Source organism: Sinocyclocheilus rhinocerous, unplaced genomic scaffold (genome assembly GCF_001515625.1).
Source record: "Sinocyclocheilus rhinocerous isolate Xijiao unplaced genomic scaffold, SAMN03320098_v1.1 scaffold899, whole genome shotgun sequence".
NCBI lineage: Eukaryota > Metazoa > Chordata > Actinopteri > Cypriniformes > Cyprinidae > Sinocyclocheilus > Sinocyclocheilus rhinocerous.
Genome location: NW_015653460.1, coordinates 636,647 through 646,133, shown reverse-complemented (window position 1 = coordinate 646,133; position 9,487 = coordinate 636,647). Strand labels below are relative to the sequence as shown.

At 37.1% G+C, this 9,487-nt stretch overlaps 1 protein-coding gene across 1 annotated transcript in view; it reads left to right on the top strand.

Annotated features, from left to right (window-relative positions):
- Positions 1 to 571: 571 nt before the first annotated feature.
- LOC107715795 (caM kinase-like vesicle-associated protein) overlaps positions 572 to 9,487 on the top strand; it is a 41,942-nt gene continuing 33,026 nt past the window's right edge. Inside the window, exon 1 of the mRNA XM_016521996.1 lies at positions 572 to 788. The gene's annotated coding sequence lies outside the window, so the exon portion shown is untranslated. The remainder of the gene's footprint in view (positions 789 to 9,487) is intronic.

Genomic DNA, 9,487 nt, shown 5'->3' with positions numbered 1-9,487 from the left:
ATTCCTTAGTTATTTTAATTGTGCATTGGACAAATAATGTTAATGATAACCATTATTATTTTGCTGTTATTATTTAGTGAGGTTGAGAGATCATCATGCTTATTGATAATGGAATAAAACAGTTTGGTGTTTTCCTATTTATTATTCCTTAATATCCCTTAATCATAATTTGTCTTTATAATGATGCACAAGCTGATCATCTTTTATATGCTGCAAATATAATATTGTCTTACACAAACTATTCAGTTTTATCCATTTGAACACTGAAAATATATAAAGGATGGTTTTTCTTTCATCTTATCTCATAAAGTGGCTATATAAACATTTTCACTCTCTCTCTTTTTTGCCCACTTTTGTAAAAGTGTGATTTGCTTCATTAACTATTTAAAAGAAACGAGTATCGTGCTTTATATATTTTTTATTATTATGAGCAGCAACCGAACAAGTTAAAATAACACGTTATGTTCTTAATATTTGCTCTTATGACATTAGATGGCCACACCCCTACAAACGCCTGTCACATTAGCGCGCATTACTTCTCTCACGCGCGCAGCTCTAACCATCTCTCTTTCTCTCTCGTTCGCGCGCTCATCTCCTTCATCCTCTCGCTACTGAGAAAAAACCCGCCAGCGCGAAACAGATGGGAAGGCACCCGCGGAATTTGCGACCGTTACCGAGCAGAGAATAGCCGTCAAAACTTAACGGACAGCGAAAAGAAGTTCAATTTGTCCAGAAGACTTCTGGACTGAGAACTTGAGGACATTTCACGTCTGTTCACGACTGGAAAAGTAAGTTTTGCATTAATGCCACCGTGTTGAACAGAATTTAAGTCTGTGGAGTGGATTAGTACGCAAAATCCGTCGAAGAAAAGCTTTTTGTAGGCTATATTCGACAAATAATAACTTTGAAAAGCAGATCGATGCTGAACGTTACTCAGTATAGCCTACACTGGTTTGGTCACACTTTACATGAGTGTTGAATGAATGTTGCAGCGCAGTGTAATTACATAAGTACCGAGTAATATCAAAATAGATTTAAAATAGACACTAAACTTAAGAAATCTGTTAATCTTTATTTATATATTTATTTGATGTGACACGCTGCATTAAAGACGCACTGCTGCGGAAGGCTTTATAATGTGATGCGTCTAAACCTGTTTAAAACAAAATGGTTTTCTTGTAATCTTAAAATGAAAAAAAAAAAATCTATTTGATAAATAATATAGTATAACATATTTATATTAAATAACAATGATACTGAAAAGTCATGTAATATAACATCTGTTAGTAGCTTAATCTGAGGGTCTTTAGCCTATTCGACGTTTTGATGTGATTAATATACACGAAGTTGCTCATTTTAGTCTAACAAATTATGCAAAATAGTAATTGGTAAACGTTGAGCTACTTGTTGAAAGGATAGCCATCATTAGGGAATGATAGACACATGCATTCATTCATAATAAAGACACTAGCCCCAAACAATCTGTGTTTAAGAGCTTGTTTTATTTTCGTTTGTTTTGAGAGGGAAGACCTTAATCCCATTTTATCTTTATGAAGATGAAGTATAAAAGTTGACCATCTCATGCTGCATGATCAGTTAACACAAAACTACCCCTCCCCCAAATCCAATTTGTCGATTTTAACAAACAATTACATAAAGCAATATTGTGTTCATGCAAATATATTTTATAGTGTTAGACCCATTTTTACTTAACCAGCTCACCACAGTTTATTCAGTAGTTGCCTAAACATATATGGTCTGTTATTCGTCAATGACAATTATTCAATCTTTTAATGATGACTTTATTTAGTTCCCACATAATGTAAATGTTAACCATTATTATGGTGTTTCTATTATTATTTAGAGTATTGTTGAGATTGTTATGCTAATAGAAAACAAGATAGAATAGTATTTGCATATTCATTATTTTTATTGTCATTCTCACTTTGCATAATGTGATGTGCAAGAGTCTATTAGCGTCACATAATAATCGTATATATTAGCCATTCACCAGAACTCCTCAGGTACTCCTTTGGGATGTACCATCAGTCGTTTCTGCTTATAAATTAAACCAGGTAGGACTGGGTTATAACTTGCTTTCTTGAAGTTTGTAGTACTTAAATTAAGTGCTTCTTGTGGGCTGTGCAGATAGTCTTGCTGTCCGTGGTGCTGAAACATGGCTGGCATCATAAAAGCAGCTATCTTACAATACAGTACTACTCAAGTGATAAACACCAGAGTTCCTCCATACTGTTGGACCATGAGCTGAGAACTGAAGTCCATAATGTGAACAACTGTCCATACTGCCTCTGGATAGTTGCACCAACGTTTTGCAGGCATCCTCTTGTGTTGCTGTTCTGCTGGCAGCACATATCAAGCTAATCAGAAATTACATTGTTAGTTTCAGGAGAGTAAGTATGATTATAATAAAAAAAAGAAACTCATACATGTTTGGTTTAGCTCTTAAGAGCATATGGTGTATATCTCTGTGTCTCAGGTGGTCTTTTGCAAGCACTGGACCCTTTTCACAAGATTGTGATGACGCGTTTAACGGTCATCAGCATCGTAAATCCTCGAAAGTTTTTTATATTTGTATTTTTAAAAAACTGTATGTACATTTATAACACTATTCTTTGTATTATATCACCTTTGCATTAAATTACAAGTTATCTCTTCTGGCAGCCGTTATCAGTCTCTCTCAATTATTTTCCTTTTATTGAAAATCATGAAAACACTATCGTGGAGTTTTTCTTTTGCTATTTGAGCAACTGGGAATGCAAAAAATATATTTGTGGTGCTCTCCCATTCACTGCTTTTGAAGTTTACCCAACTATGACGACTTCTGCTGCTGAGAAACCCGGAAATGTGAAAAAGGTCCCTTGTGGAAAACTCTTGACCCCTTTTGTCACTCAGCTTGTGCATGCTGTTTAATAAGTGTTTTTTGACATGGATAATGAGCAGTGTATTGTTTTAAATAAATTACATGTACCCTTGAGTTGTATTTTACAGACTCTGAGTCCATTTATTAAAGGAATAGCTCACCCCAAAATTAAAATTGGTTGAACATTTACTCACCCTCAGGCCATCAAAGATGTAAATTAGTTTCTTCACCTGAACGGATTTGGAGAAAGTTAGCATTGCATCTCTTGCTCACCAATGGATCCTCTACAGTGAATGAGTTCCACCAGAATGAGAAAACAAACAGCTGATAAAAACATCACATTAATCCTCAAGTAATCCACATGACTCCAGTCCATCAATTAATGAAGTGAATGTAATGTAATAAATCATCCAAGATATTTTTAACAAACCGTTTCTCTATTCATAATATTGCTTTCACCAGTGAAAAAATCATCTTGTGTGAATCAGGAGATAAATATGCACAGATCAAGCACCGTTCATTAACAGTTTTAAACAAAAATGTTGGTGGATTTTGATGTGAGTGGACAACAAGGAATTGACTTTTTCACTGGAGGAAATGTTATTATGGATTATGGAATGTTTTTTTTTTTTTAGCCAGAAGCGATGGTTTAAAGTTAAAATGCCTCAATGATGGATTTGTTTCATACAAACACGCAGCTTTTCACTTCACAAGATGTTGGTGTACTGGAGTGGTGTGGGTTATTGTGATGTTTTTATCAGCTGTTTGGACTCTCATTCTGATGGCACCCATTCACTGCAGAGGATTCACTGGTGAGCAAGTGATGTAATGCTAAATTTTTCTGAATCTCTTTCGATGAAGAAACAAACTCATCTTGGATGGTCTGCAGGTGAGGAAATTTTCAGTAGATTTTCATTTTTGGGTGAACTATTCCTTTAAGTCCACTGGTCATGAAGTGAGGTCCCATATCTTTTTCTTGCAGATCCCTGCCTTTTTATGAGGTCTTCTACTAGAAAAAAGTCTTCCACTATTATTTTCCCCTGAAGAGATGGATTATAACTTTTGACACATGATGTAAATATTATCACACTTTTGAAGGAAATTGAACTGTAATTTGAATTATGGTACTGTAAATGCTGGGAAGTCGTGTAATCAGTATTTAAAGATGTTGTATGGCTAGCATATTGTGAACACTGCCTTCAAGTAAATTAAATGCTGCCACTTTTATTGATATGAATGATATTAATATTGAACAAGTGAATAGGATCAGGAAATGCTGCAAGATTCATGTCGCCTGCTATGCCACGGCTCCTGAGTGAGTTTTGTGGTCTGACTGACTGTATTCCAGTAAGTAGATCCAGACAAATGTTGTAATAAAGTGGACAGCAAATTAAGCCATCAACTTGACCATTATAGTGAATGTTTGCAGGGATTTGTGCTGGGAAACAGTTTTTTTTATTTTGCACAAGAAGATTCTTCAGTTATGATTGTACCTAAAAATGACTCCATTCAGTTGGAAACTTGGCTGATTCATTTAAAATCCTAATGCTTTATAAAAAGCAGTAACACTCAAAAACTTTGCTTAATGAATCAGTTCTCTGCATAAGGTCTGACATTGCTTTTTCATCTCTAAGGAATTCAAATGTAGAATACCTTGCATATTCACTATTGCTTTATTTTTAACACATACTGTAGGTAGAAGTACATTGCACTCAGGCTCTAAAACATTGGACAGTATCAAGATATAAGAACATCTTTTGTGTTAAGATGAAGTCGGCACATAATATGTTTTAACTGGTGGAAAATGATCCAGGCCGTCTTTACACTGCAAATGCAGCACAGAACCTGTTTCTGCCACAAAAAAGTTCCTTTATACAGGCTGTCTATTGCTGTTCAGAGCAATGTACATAGAAATTTCAACTGCAGAAATAATACTTTGAAATTATGAGTATAGAAATAAACTAGGCCTATAGCCTAATTGATTATTAAATACTGACAATGACAATTGCAAAAGGCTGCTCTGTTGCTGCATTACTACAGGGCTGTTCACACAGAATGTGTTCTGCCATCCACCTGCACTATTTTTTTATTATTATTTTTTTATGTAAACATGCTATATGGATGTCTTGTGCCATAATAAATCAACATTTTCAAGTTAAAAGAATCTTGGCTTGTCATCGTTCTGTTCACTTCTGCTACACAGCGCCTCATGGTGAGGAGTTGAACTCTGAACGGTTTTGAGAACAGTGTTGTGAACAGCTTCTGAGGTGGGCCAGAACTGGCGTATTTTAGTACAGCTTTTATGTAGCATTGGTCCTTTACATAAAATATTAAAAGTCACTGAGCAGCCTTAAAATGACCTGTTTATATTTAATTGTAAATTTTAACGCTGTAGTCAAATCAGAAAAAATAAAAGACAGTCTTGATGCCATCAGCTTCAAACTGTCACCCGGCGCAATGCGACGCTAGGTGCAACGCAAGTGTTTTGCTAGTTTCAGCCTGACACAGTTATCATTTTCATGTCCAGCACCATGTTGTTTAAATAGCAAATGCACTTGTGCCCATCTGTTCGCCCATGGGCGTGCTGGTCTGAAAACAAGGTGTGTTCAGGCGCATTGTTCGCACGTTGCTATTTTAAGGCAGTTGACCAACTAAAACCTGGTCTAAGTCAATGGCGCAGTATTTTTTTAAATTTTATTTAAGGGCACGTTAATAATATGTGCCTATAGGTGGGTGCACAATGCGTGTACACTCTGCTTATTACACACACAGGGATGCGCAGCAGCACAAAAACATGCCAAATATTAAAAATGAAAGGACCGCAATGTAAAAGATTGTTATTGTGACCGTTTTAACCTCACGCATGAGCAGATCCGTTTCCCCTCCAGAGAAGCGTTCAGTCTTTGCTCTTGCAAATTCCACCATGTAAATAGTGAATCCGCCATAGTGCGAGTGCAACTGGCTTTCAAAAGGAATGGGAGATGAGACTCTGGTTGGTTTATTGCACGTTACGCCCAAAACACACCCATGACTCATTAAGAGAATAGGTACAACCCTTTTGGACCATGTACCGGGCGTGCTGACCATTTTTTCTACTAGCAAACTAGCAAAAGTGGATTGGGACACGCCCTAAGTGCACATGTGCCATGCACTTCAGACCATGCGCTTATATCAATAAAATAGAGCTCTTAATCTATGAGTTCATACAATACAAGCTAATATTTGTTTTAGCATGTTCTGTCAGGAACCAGCATTCTCATTTGTATATTTCTTTGTAGGTCATTAGTGTTGAAGACCTCAGTCAATAGGTAACTGACCCCTGGGGCACTGTATTTGCATACCTTTGACCTTTCCTGAGAGATAACAACCAGGGTGAGCCTCTCTCTCTTTGTGTATCTAAGAGTATATTGATCTGGTGGAGGTACTAAAAAATCACACACGCTGAAAATGCCACACCATCAGCAAAACTGGAGGAAGCAGCCATATTTTGTCTCACTGAATGATTGTGTTTAAAGTAACTTGTGTTGGCCAGGAGCATTTTAGCTTCGGCACAACCCAGAGATCCTTACCTAACTGGTATTTAGTGAATTTCTTCTTCACAGTAATCAGGATAAGCAGTGATTGATCAGCATAATATGTTAATGGTGTTGGGAATAAAGTGGTGTTATGGTTAAAGCTACATTGAGTCGCATGCATAAAACTCACTGAAACAAATTGCACCATCCTTGATTGTGTGGCGACTAATAGAGGTTTGTAGCGTCTGGACCAATCAAACACACAATTTTTCATTTGATTTAACAAATCAGTTATTCATTAGATTAACAAATCGTCACAGTCCCCTCACCCAATAAACTAGATGCCAGGATGTCTGCAACGACACCAGCCCCCCCCCCCTGGTCCCCATGGCAACCACGACACCTTTGCTAGACCAGATACATTTACGACCTAATGGCATGTTGAGAATTACCCCTCTCACTACAATTTCCATAGGAAAGACACAGTGCACAGTAGAAATGGACTCTTCTCTAATTAATCCATAGGAAAACCTTTCTTTGAATGAACACACATATCCTTCAGGTCATTGTGTATGTTGTCTTTGAGATTTTATACTGTTTTATGCAGGCTTATGATGGAACCACTCGTTCCTGTCATCTTACCTATATGTAATCCTACCATGTTTAGTATCTATGAATTCGCCTTCTGATGATCTAAACGAGCGTGTATATTATATGTTGGTACATAGGCAATATATTAGTGTCCTGAGAATCTTTAGTAATTTCGATTCAAGTTCCATATGCAAATTACCATGCTTCCACACAAAGGGTCATAAACTCCCCAGTATTTCCAAACTCCCACTTGGGATTCCGGCCTTTCTCATTGGACAAGCCCATCTTGAGAGGCGTGAATCTTCTCAGACCTTAAAGGCCTCACATCAGTGACCCGCCCCGGAGTCGGTGGTTGTGTTAGGTTCTGAGACGATGTGAGCTACAACGCTCCAGGACACCCTAAGTTTTGTGCCAGGCCTCGGGCCTTGACTTTCCATTCACCAAGATAATCTGACTCAAACTGGTTCTTTTCCATCAACCAACTTCAGCAAACATCAACTTGAACCTTCAGATTTCATCAAACCTCTCTTTCAGACAGACGAGACGTGCAAGTATTCAAACTTAGTCTTATTAATTGATACATTAGGTATCATTTGCACCTTTTTACAAAGTTGTGTTTGAACTAAGAATCTGATGTTTCCCTCAGGTGTAGATCTGCTGAATATGCAAATGGTTCCATAACTTCATTCCTTATTTCTCTCCTCTTTACTGCTTAAGCTTTAACCCTTTCCTATACCAACTGTATGCGTGTGGACTAGTTTAAGTGTTTATGTAGTATGTTAGACTCGTTTAAGTGTTTATGTAGTTAATAAAGTCTTACTTGTATCACACTTGACGTTGGTCATTGTTTGCTCATAACTGCAGATTTATGCTACAGGCTCTGTGTAGAGTTGTACAGTAAGAAAGTTATTTCCCTTAACCAGGAAATTAACGTTCTTAGAATTGACAGACAGTTGACCCTGAGAGGTCAAGTAAATATCTACAGCGGATCTAAATATTTGTAATTAATTATAACTAGTTATGATTAATTATTCATATTTCCCCATGAGCTGATTCGCTACAGGTTAGATGCTTCCGTTTTCTTGATCTTTATTATGTAAGGAGCCATCATCACTGGCAGCGCTGTGTCTCTTGGGGAGAAATGATAAGAGGTCAAAGATTTTACTTTAGCATAGTCATTGTGACAAATTATTTTACATTATAGTTGTGGCAGGTTTTATTAAGAGAATGACCCTGTTCAGCTCTGCACCACCTACCAGGAGATTTAAGATTTAAGATTTGATACTACTGAATATGTCCCAGCTGAAACATATTTTTTTAGGCTGCAGGCTTTTTGCTGCTTCTGGGGACAGAGTGATGTGTCCAAAATGGTCCATCATCACAAGTGTGTCAATCATCTTTTGGCAGACCATTCCTTTATCCAATAGTAAAAAGAAGAAAAAAGACATCTAGGCGCTCAGTTACATTGACTGAAGGGAATGGGATTTTATTTGACTTTTATTTTCATGTAAAACATAGCAGACAATGACGTCAAGACTTTTTCAAAGACAAAAGAATAGTAAAACATAGCTGAAGCTCAGCTTTCTGCTGAAAGGGTTACTTGTGGCATGAGGCAACTTCAAAGCTCCACTCCAGCTGATAGTGCCCATAAATAGCGAATTTGAAGGGGAATTTTAAATCAAAAATTGATTAATATTTCACCTCCGCATTGATTCATGCTGCCACTGAAGACATTTTCATCTCTCTGAATCGTTGAGGAATTATGATGACTTTATTTCCATGATCCATGACATGGTCTGAGCATCACATCTGTTCTCACATGCTTTTTAAACTTTTTTATTGTGCAGTGTAACATTTCATTATCTTAATACATCCATCATTGTCAATTTAAGTCAGAGAACTACAGCGAAATAAATGCATAATAAGAAAAACTATAATGGCTATGTTTTTGATATGCAAACAGTTGTTTTTATGAAACAGAAAGTCTGTTTAATCCACTTATATTTTGGATGCTCCCCTCATGCCATCTCAAGGGCACACTGTTTTTTATTCTGCAGCATTTTTGACAACAGATTTATACTGCGCTCAAGGTGTCTTGCATGCTCTTTCTCGGTTTCTACCCCAATAGAAATACTCTTTGATTGACAGCGAGCGACACATTAAAATGTCCATGTAAGTTATTGCCTGTCCTTATTCGGTTTTTGTTAAGTTGGCTGTCAACAAATGCGGTGATTTAATTATATTTGCAGAGGGACACCGTGTAACAGCACTGGATGATCCAGTGGACAGAGTCACACTTTCAGGTGAAGGACGGGGTAAAATCCATTTTCATTAAAACTGCCAGGACTCGAGTATTTGGCCTGTGTTTGCATGAATGTCTATGTAGAGATCAATAAAGAGCAATCTCCTCGAGCTCTGACAGGTAGCGTATTTGTACATAGTTGATGGAGTTACAGCCCACCCTTGTGTGTAAAAGCTGAATGTATTGCCTGATATTCAC